Here is a 10,892-nt window from a genome sequence, read left to right as displayed (position 1 = left end):
TGCTATCAATCTATTTTCCATAAACCCATGTATATTGGAATAAATTATGCTATCCCTATTTAATTATTTATTAATCAAATCTTGTATCAGCCACTCCATGCCTGAAAATTATGTCAGACTGAGAGACCTATAGTTACACGAGTCATCCCATTTGTCTTTTTTTAAGAATGTGCCCATCGTTTAGATTTCTTCCAGTCTTCCGGAACTAACCCAGTGTCCCAAAAGTTAAGTAAAATCAATATTAGATACCCAGTGACCTCCTTAGCTAGCTTTTTTAGGTTGCAGCATAACACTATTTTATTTCTTGGAATGTAGAATATCTACATACAATAATCCAAAAACAAAGAGAGAGAAAACAAGCTGCTCCCTGAGGCAGAGCGGCACAAGTCATCACACTGTATTTTGAGCTACTTCTCATATACTTTCCTACTGAATCCTCTCCCCCAGCATGTGAGCATGGCAAGAAAAAACACCCCCATGCACAAACACACTTAAAGTGATACCTTGCAATTCCAATACAGTCCTCAATACCACAATGTAGCTATAAATATACACCACGCATTATCCCTCTTAGCCCCATTATTTCATCTGTGAAATTGGGATGTTGCCCCACAGCCGCCAAGGGAAGTGTTAATTAATAACTGTCAGGCACTGTGGGGCCCTTAGATGGAAGGTACATATAGAAATAAAAATCACAGAGATTGCTGCATTTCATTCTATTATGGCATTTCCTCTTCCCCCTGCAGAGATGGAGAACCAGACGGAGGTGAGCGAGTTCATCCTCCTGGGTCTAGCCAAGCTCCAGGAGCTGTGTTGCTTCCTCTTCATTCTCTTCCTGCTTCTTTATGTGGCCAGTGTGCTGGGGAATGGGGCTATCATGGCCGTGTTGCTGGCCGAGCCCCGGCTCCACACCCCCATGTTCTTCTTGGGCAACCTCTCCTGTCTAGACATCTCCTACTCCACAGTTACTGTACCCAAGATGCTGGCTGGCTTCCTCTCTAAACATCAGATCATCTCCTTCACCAGCTGCCTGGTCCAGCTCCATTTCTTCCACTTCCTTGGCAGCAGCGAGGCCGTGCTGTTGGCCGTCATGGCCTATGACCACTATGTGGCCATCTGCAACCCACTGCACTACAGACTGGTCATGAACCCACGGGTTTGCCTGCTCCTGGCAGTGGCCACCTGGTCCAGTGGTTTTCTGCACGCCCTGATGCACATGGTCATGACCTCCTGGCTGCATTTCTGTGGCCCCAATCATGTCCACCACTTCTTCTGTGACATCAAACCCCTGATGAGCCTGGCCTGCAGCAGCACCCACCTCAACCTGAGCCTCCTCACCGTTGTCACTGGAGGCATCATGATAGGCCCATTCATACTTACACTCCTTTCCTACTTCTACATCATCTCCTTCCTCCTCCTGAAGGTACAGTCACAGGAGAGCAGGAGGAAGGCCTTCTCCACCTGCACTGCCCACCTCACAGTGGAGACTTTACTCTACGTGCCTGTTATCTTTAACTATGTTGGGGAACTCCCAAAAGGGGGACATGATAGCCACCCTCATGTACAGCATTGTCACCATCAGCATTGAACCCCCTGATCTGCACCCTGAGGAACTGGGAGGTGAAATCTGCCCTGAGGAAAGCAGTAAGAAGAAAACTATTCCCTGGAAGGACATGAAAAAAACTGAATGTTTTTCTCTGTCTCTGAGGCTGAGAACGAGAGTGGGTAATGGACAATACAATGTGCTTTCTCTCATTGAGTCTACTGTGCACTGGGAGTTGGCCATTAGTTTGTAGGGAGTCATTATGCATTGGGCACTGGGAAATAGGCTGTAGATAACCTTCCTAAACTGGAAAATTGAGGTTAATAGTAAGGGAGAATTCATAGACTTTAAAGTCAGAAGGGACCGTTGTGATGATCTTGTCTGACCTCCAGCACAATGCAGGCAACAGAACCTCACCTACCCACTCCTGTAATAGACCCTAACCTCGGGCAGAGTAACTGAAGTCCTCAAATCATGGTTTAAAGACTTCAAGTTACAGAGAATTCACTCTTGACATTAGTTGTGCCATGGGCAGCAGAAATTTGACCTTAGGGAATAAGAAGCCTGGGTGGAAATAAACAATATGCTGGAAATTGGTGGGGAAACTTTTTGTTTTACAAAAAGAAACAAACAAATCCATTGCCAGAATTTTCAGTAGAAGATCTTGATTATTCATGGAAGAAATGAAAATGGTGAAAACTCAAAAGTGTGCTGCCTAGAACCAAGGATTTTTCTGTTTCACGGGTGTTGGTTTCCGAGTGATTTTTTTTTTTAGAAAAGCAGACAATTAGCACAAAAATTTTTGTTTTGTCAAAAAAAAAGTATGTTGAAAAACCCATTTTCCATCAGAAAAGTTTTGATGGAAAAATTCACTCATCTCTTTTAAGAAGCCTTCTTCATTTGCATCTGTAGGTGGAGTCTGGGATTTTCAAAGGTGTCTGGTGCAATAAGACACTCAAGTCCCATTTGCTGTTAATTCGAGTTGGACACCCTTAAGTACGTTTGAAAATTTCAGCCTTTACATACAGTTGAATAACAAGTTCAGCCCCCAACAGACTGCAGAACTGAAGCCCTACAAAACATCGAGATCCCACACAGATCTAATCTATATCAAGCTCCCATAGGTCCCCACCCTCAATAGCACACACAAATAGTTGTTCCTTGCAATGTGCCATGAAGGACAACAGAACAGGGCTATTTTAGATCTAAAAGGAAGAAGTATGGTGGAGCTTCTTCTACAGTTGAGGCTCCTCACAGAGAAGGCTTTGGACTAGATACACAAAGGCATATTGGAGAAAGTTCACAAGAGAGAAACAAAAATGACTAAAAGTCTAGAAAATATGACCTATGTGGAAAAGTTGAAAAAGACTGGGTTTGTTTAGTCTAGAGAAGAGAAGACTGAGGGGGAAACATGATAACAGTTTTCAAGTATGTAAAAGGTTGTTATAAAGAGGTAAGTGATTAATTGTTCTCTGGAACCACTGATGACAGGATAAGAAGTAATGGCCTTAAATTTCAGCAAGGGAGACTTAGATTAGACATTAGGAAATAATTAGGGTGGTTAAGCACTAGAACAAATTACCAAGGGAGATTGTCAAATATCTGTCATTGGAGGTTTTTAAGAACAGGTTAAACAGACACCTGACAGGGATGGTCTAGATAATGCTTAGTGCTGCTACAGTGCTGGGGACTGGACTAGATGACCTATTGAGTTCCCTCCCAGTCCTACGATTCTATGATTCTATGAGTAAACTCTAGGCACTCGGTATGGGAAACCCAAGAGTCAGATTGACAGTCCAGTGATGACTCAGAGTACCTGGAGAACAAGGGTGGTGCAATGCTGGGAAGGGTACATGGAGACCTTGAAAAGAACCCATGCCAGGAGCACAGCACTGGTGGCAGAATGCGCATCTTCCTGGCTGCCAGTAACATGTGGTGGTGGGGATCTGGAGCTGGTCCTGTGGAAAGGGGAGGTACTGAGCCAGAGGAACGTGATGCCATGGTCAAGCAACCCAGTGCAGACAATATAGAAGGCTTGCCAGATGAGGGTCTTCACGTTGAAGCAAAGGGGAGAGCAATACCAGCAGGTAGAATAAGTCGCTAGCCACAGGATAAGCGTTTGACATAGTACTAACGTGGTCTGGGGACCTGCAGTGATCAGGAAAGACTGCTATGTCAAAGATTATCCAGATCCCACAGTCTCTGAGGGGACACTAGAGTCAATGGCTCAGGTGTCTCTTGATGAGTCAGTACCAGGAGCAGCAAGCCAAAGGGCTTTGCCTTCGGTACCTGATGGATTCTTTGCAGAAGAATCTGTAACCCAGGCACAGGGCAGAGGGGGTGTGTGCATATGGGCTTACAGGGAAGACTGATGCTCACAGGCCTGCTTTTACAAACTGAAGCAAGAAGATGAGCCCAAGGATAAGGACACCAGCCTATTCAAAGAACTAGGCCATTGCTGCTTATTCAGCTCAGGACGATGTGGTAACATTAACTCCAAATCAGTACCACGGTCTAGTACTGAAAAAATCTCTATGTTAAATACTATTATATGTTTGTTTTCATAGTACCCATGTGTTGCTGTAATAATAAGATTATGTTTAGCTTTATGAGGAGTCTTCAATAACTCTCAAATTGTCCTCTTATAAATATTTAGATTTTTTTTTTTAGTCCGAGCCCCTTTGCTACACCATGGTTTCTTTCTTCCAGACTGGAGCAATTCAGGGTACAGGCATCCACGACTGTCCCAATTTGCATATTTATCTGATGTGGTATTATCCACAGATGGGAGTGCCATGGTGAAAACAGACTGGACTTGCTAGGCATTCCTGCTCTCAAATGGAATTATTCTGGGTACTTGTGTTATCCAGGTTGGGTGGGTCATACCAGCTCAGCCCTTCCTCACACAAACAAAACCAGAAAGAGATCTCATTCCACCCAATAGCCTGGTGGTTAGGGCATTCTGCTGGGAGCCAAGAGAAATGGGTTTCAGACTGTGATTCCCATCACCCTGGAAGTGGTTGGAATACTGCCTCCATTCTCACACTGCTCTTCTGGTGACTCAGCCAGCCTTTCCAGGCCCTGTTATCACCCAGCATGACAGCAGGTGGTGCCACACACACAATTGAGTTAATTGAGTGCTTTATTTAACCCACTCATGGACAAACAGGGGGCTCCCAGCCAGCTTCCCAGCTCCCCAGCCTTGTACCCCTATTTAAGCATACCATCTTGCACTGCACAGGGATCTGTACAGAGTCCAGCGGAGGGCAATGGAAATTATTAGCAGGTTGGGGCACTAGTTATGAGGAGAGGCTGAGGGAACCGGGCTTATTTAACCTGCAGAAGAGAGAGTGAGGGGGGGCTTTGATAGCAGACTTCTACTACTTGAAGGGGGGCTCCAAAGAGGATAGAACTAGGCTGTTCTCAGTGGTGGCAGATGACAGAACAAGGAGCAATGGTCTCAAGTTGCAGTGTGGGAAATCTAGGTTGGCTATTAGGAAAAAAAACATTTCATTAGGAGGGTGGTAAAGCACTGGAAAGGGTTATCTCAGGAGGTTGTGGAATCTCCATCCAGAGAGGTTTTTAAGGCCTTGCTTGACAAAACACTAACTGGGAAGATTTAGTTGGGGATTGGTCCTGCTTTGTGCAGGGGGTTGAACTAGATGACCTCCTGAGGTCTCTTTCAACCCTAATCTCCTATGATAAACAAACTAAAACTTTTACAAGCTATACAGCTCTATTTTACAAACTATACAGCGCTATCTCACCCTGTCTGATGATACAAGCAGTCTTGCAGATTCTTGAGGCACACGCTGCATCTGCCTTGCAGTTTGGGTTCTCCTCCCTCGTTCCAAGACCCTAGTCTACCTCCAGAGTAGGTACATTTGAAACACAGATACATAGTGAATATTTATAACTTCAGATACAAAATGATACATGCACACAAATAGGATAATCATATTCAGCAAATCATACCTTTTTATAGACACTTCACATGACACATTTGGTACAGGAGGCTTCATAATTATGTCATAATCTATCATAATGACACCACTATAATGAATATGGGGTGTAGTGTCACACAGAGCTACCTCCAAATTAGGTGAGGGGTGGGGGGGCAGATCCAGGGCTATGGGTCTCCCACATCCCAAAGGAGTGCTCTAACCACTGAGATATTGGGTATAATAGGACACCTCACCAAAAAAAATATTATTCCCTTCTGACGTTTGTGTGTGGCACTTCCCAGAGGTAGTCAGGGTTGTGAGATGCCTTGCCACTGCCTGCCTGTCATAAACAGATAGTTAAGGGTTAATAGAACAGGAGTACTTCATGTCTCTTTGGACTGTAAAGGGTTAACAAGTTCAGTGAGCCTGGCTGTCACCTGACCAGGGGACCAATCAAGGGACAGGATATTTTCAAATCTTGAGGGACGGAAGTTTTTGTGTGTGCTGTTAGTGTTTGGTTGTTCTCTCTGCGTTCTGAGAGTGACCAGACGAGCAACCAGGTTTCTCTCCAATCTCTCTGATACAGACTCTTATATGTCCAGAATCGTAAGTACTAGGTAGATAAGGCGAGTTAGGTTTATGTTTGTTTTCTTTATTTCCAAGTGTGTATTTGGCTGGAAGGAGTTCAAATTTGTATTTTGCTGAAAGGATTTTACTTTGTACTTGTGTACTTAGGCTGGAAGGGTATTCCCAGTGTCTACAGCTGAAAGACCCTGTAACATATTCCATGTTAAATTTACAAAGACAATTTTTACTGTTTTTTCTTTCTTTAATTAAAAGCTTTTCTTGTTTAAGAACCTGATTGTTTTTTTATTCTGGTGAGACCCCAGGGGACTGGGTCTGGATCCATCAGGGAATTGGTGGGGAGAAAGGAGGGAAGGGGGAGAGAAAGGTTAATTTTATCTCTGTGTTAGGATTACTTTCTCAGGGAGAGTCTGTGAAGGGGAGAGAGAAGGAGGGGGGAAGGTGAATTTTCCTCTCTGTTTTAAGATTCAAGGAGTTTGAATCACAGTAATCTTCCAGAGTAACCCAGGGAGGGGAAGCCTGGGAGAGGCAATGGTGAGGGAAAGGTTTTACTTTCCTTGTGTTAAGATCCAGAGGGACTGGGTCTTGGGGGTCCCCAGGCAAGGTTTTGGGGGGACCAGAGTGTACCAGGCACTGGAATTCCTGGTTGGTAGCAGCGCTACAAGTACTAAACTGGTAATTGAGCTTAGAGGACTTCATGCTGGTACCCCATCTTTTGGATGCTAAGATTCAGAGTGGGGAATTATACCATGACACTGCCTTTAGCATGAAGCAATCTTTGTCTATGCCTGCTGTGGTTCTGCTCCTGGAAATCAACAGCCTCTGTCTTCCAGGTCTCTGCAGACCTCACCTTCTCTGTGTAGGCAACATCACAACCTCTGAACCCTTGAAATGCTCCCTGCAGTATCCAGCCCCTGCCACTGGATGCTCACAGTAATTACTAAGTCTGCTGCCACCAAAGAGACACACACCAGCTTGTTTGATCTAGCTATGCAGTCACACTTTGCTTAATGTTACAGCACTGAGATCTACTTCTAATAAAGCAATGAGTTTATTAACAAAGATTGGAGTGACACTGAGTAAGGGCCAGAACTAGAGACTGTGGACTCTGCTTGGATTCAAATGATTTCAAAGCATCTGCCTGTGGGACTCAGCCAGGGCTGTAACCTTGTGGTTTGTTTTTTACCATTCAACTAGCTCATCTATGCCAACTTCAGTTTCTTGAAGGAACACTTGGCTTGTTTGCTCATTCAGTAACTCTTCATTGGTGCATGGATGCTGTCCCAGAGGAGCCATCCACTGAATGGAAATCTTGCTTCCCTGATGATGCCATGGGTAGTCCATGGAATGTGGATATAATAAAAAGCTTTCTTGCCTGCTCAGTCATCAAAGGTTTTCAGAACAACCAGGGCTCGCTCCTCTCATATGGTCTGAGCTGACTGAAATTCCTGCAATTTCCTCACCACACACTTTGTCACCTGTCACTGTTGAAACAACTCATCTTGAAAGAGGACCTGTCTCACTCAGGTTGGTGCTGGAAGGAAATAGCAGGAAAGCACCTCCTAATTTTCTAAAACCACAAATACACGTATGTTCCTGATGTTTGGAATTACAGTGTACACTAGTATGCTGGGCTGTACTTGTCCTGTGAGTACCCTGTGAGTGCAAATGCAAATAAAGTACCTTTTAGTTCACACTTGCACATGTACATGGGGCATTTATAACCCATCATGCTAGAGAGTGCTGTGACTTACACTCCCGTAGTCTGAACTGCAGAAATGCCCTCAGACACCGGTTTTCAACTTTTTTTCATTTGCAGACCCCTAAAAAAATTTGAACGGAGGTGTGTAGCCCTTTGGAATTATTAGACATAGTCTGTGGACAGCCAGGGGTCCATGTACCATGTGTTGAAAACCACTGCCCTAAGACAAGGCTATGGGAGATACCTTACCACAGTTAGGTCTCTTATTTGCTGGACTGTCTCCATAAAAATGAGACTGATGCAGTGCACAGCAAATTAAGACTAGGTTTAGGGACTAGAAAATTAGACACCCAAGTACATCCTATTGAATGTCAGTGGAGTTGGGCACCTGATTCCCCATTGCTGTAGTAAAAATACAAATCTACAAAGAAATGTGGGAGATGACCGTGACAACAATGATGATGATTCTGCACTGATATGGCAGTTTCACCTGCAGTCTGCAAGATAGCGGTCTGAACTATTTGGCTGAGAAACATTTTCATACAAAAAAGATCTACATTAGAACTTCAGAGTTGCAAATACCTTGGGAATGGAGATTGTTCAAAATACTGCAACGTACATAACTCTGAACAAAATGCTATGGTTGTTCTTTCAAAAATTTACAGTGGAACATTGATTTAATACAGTTTTGAAACTTTACTACGCAGAAGAAAAATGCTGTTTTCCCTTTACTTTAGTAGTTTAAGTATAATACAATGCTGCACTGTATTTTGCTTCTTTTTTTCCCTTAGTGCTGCATGATTGCATACTCCTGGTTCCAAATGAGGCATGTGGTTGACCAATCATCTCGTAACTCTTGTGTTTGTAACTCTGAGGTTCTGCTGTATCTTCAAAAAGTGGAAATTTCTGTGCAAAAAAAAATCTAAGTTGTTTTATTTTTCTTAAAAATCTCAGTTTTTTAAAAAAAATGTATATTTTCATTTTCACCCAGTTTTACTTATCACTTCTCTTTTTCTGTGGAAAAGTTATAGGAGGGAAGAAGAGAAAACAGGTGGAGGGGAGGAGAAATAAAAAAAATCACAGAAAACGGAACTCAATGATAAACCGCTCCTTTTCAAAACGTGTCCAATAGGAATTATTTTGAAATTTTATGTTTTCTTTGTGCAAACTCTGCCATTTACCCAGTGGCTCTAGTCTCCAGTCTGGATCACCATTGCCTTGTGCTAGTTTCTGTTCCAACACATACAGAAACATATCTCTGGATATGTCTGCAATGCAACTGGAGATGTGATTGCAGCTTAGTTGGATACATACACTATCTTTAATCTGAGTATCTCAGCTAAAAAGAGCTGTAAAGTTGCAGCACAGGCATTCTCTTGGTCCCAAAACCCAGGGTGCCCACATTCCTAATCCATGCTGGGTTCCATGAAAACGTGTCTTCACTGCTTTGTTTAAAGCTAGAACAGGTATGCCTGGCTGAGCTGCAGTCACACTTCTGATTGCAGTGGAGACATACCCTAGGTAACAGAGTCTACAGAGAACAGGACAGTACCATCTTGCAGCCAGATATAGCTGAAAGTCCCATCAACCAGTGGCTTGGTGCATCCCTGAAGTCTCTTTTTGATTTCATGCAGAATGGCCTACCTGGTAGGAAGATCAGCCCAATACTCTTCCTCTCAGGGAGTCAGCGGGGGAAGCTCAGGTTAGTTGTTCAGTCAGTGATTGGGAAACTCTTGCTGGAAACTAGCATGTTGGGGAGAAATATCTTCGGCATTAGTGACTTCCTCTTGATGCTGTATTTTCTGTGCTCTTGTAGCTTGGATTTGAATCCATTCATGGTAGCGGCAGACCTCCTGTTATTTCAGTGGTGCAGGATCTGACCATTGTAGAGGGCAACAGTCATGGGTAGCATTGTCATCCCATCCTCCTGCATTCCTAAGCTGCTGCTGGCTGGAGAGACACTGCCTAAGCAAAGGAAATAACCCAAGAACTTAAATATGTATGAAAATATTTCTCAGCCGAATATTTCAACCCGCAGACTCCAGGTGAAACTGCCATATCAGTGCAGAATCATCATCATCATCATTGTCACGGTCATCTCTCACATTTCTTCGTAGTTTTGTGTCATCTGCAAAATGTTGTCCCTGTCAATGTTCACTCTCTTGTCTGGATTGTTAGTAAACATAAAATAATGACACCGGCTCCTCTAGGGAACCTTGTGGTGCTTAAATTATTTCACTATGTGCAATGCTCTTTCCTAATGCTTAGGAAGGACAGTTATTGCTAAAAGGAGCTCATAGTCTCAGGTCAAATGAATTCAAAGGGAAAGGGGAATAACAACAGGCAATTTAACTGAGTGTAAATCCAGAAGGGACCAATAGATTACCTAGTCTGACCACCTTTATAGAACAAGCCGTTTCATTTCACCCTGTCACCTTGGTACGTAGTCCAATCATTTGTGTTTGGCTGAGGCATAGCTTGCAGAAAGGCAACCAGTCTTCATTCAAAGACATCAAGAGATGGAGAATCCATCTCTTGTTAGTGATTTCCTTATTAGTGTTTTCTTATGGTTAGCCACCATCGCTGTTAAAAGAAATTGAGTCTAACCGTCTAGTTTGAATTTGTTTGGCTTTAACTTCGAAATACTAGTTCTTGTTCTACCTTTCTCCACTAAATTAAGGAGCCCTTTAGTATCCAGTATTTTCTCCCTATGAAAGTACTTAGTCACCTCTCAGGCTCCCTTTTGATAAAGTACATGGATTGAGCTCTTCAGATCCCTCATAATTTGTCTATAGCTAAATTAGCACAGCTGTGATCAATGCAGCAGTATTGATTTAGCAGGTCTGGTGAAGACAAGCTAAGTCGATGGCAGAGTGCTTTTCCATCAATGTCTGTACTCCACCTCCCCAAGAGGCATAAGGTAAGTCAGTGGGAGAGTGTCTCCCGTTGACATAGAGTGGTGTAGACACCACTGTAAGTTGACATAAGTTATGTTGACTTCAGTTATGTAACTTATATATAAGAATGGCCATACTGGGTCAGGCCAAAGGTCCATTTAGGCCAGTATCCTGTCTTCTGACAGTGGCCAATACCAGGTGCCCCAGAGAGAATGAACAGA

At 43.5% G+C, this 10,892-nt stretch overlaps 1 pseudogene; it reads left to right on the top strand.

Annotated features, from left to right (window-relative positions):
* The first annotated feature begins 748 nt into the window (after positions 1-748).
* Positions 749-1,677, top strand: LOC115637966 (annotated as a pseudogene).
* The last annotated feature ends 9,215 nt before the right edge of the window (positions 1,678-10,892 follow it).

This window comes from Gopherus evgoodei, chromosome 21 (genome assembly GCF_007399415.2).
Source record: "Gopherus evgoodei ecotype Sinaloan lineage chromosome 21, rGopEvg1_v1.p, whole genome shotgun sequence".
NCBI lineage: Eukaryota > Metazoa > Chordata > Testudines > Testudinidae > Gopherus > Gopherus evgoodei.
This window is presented reverse-complemented; position numbering and strand designations above follow the sequence as displayed.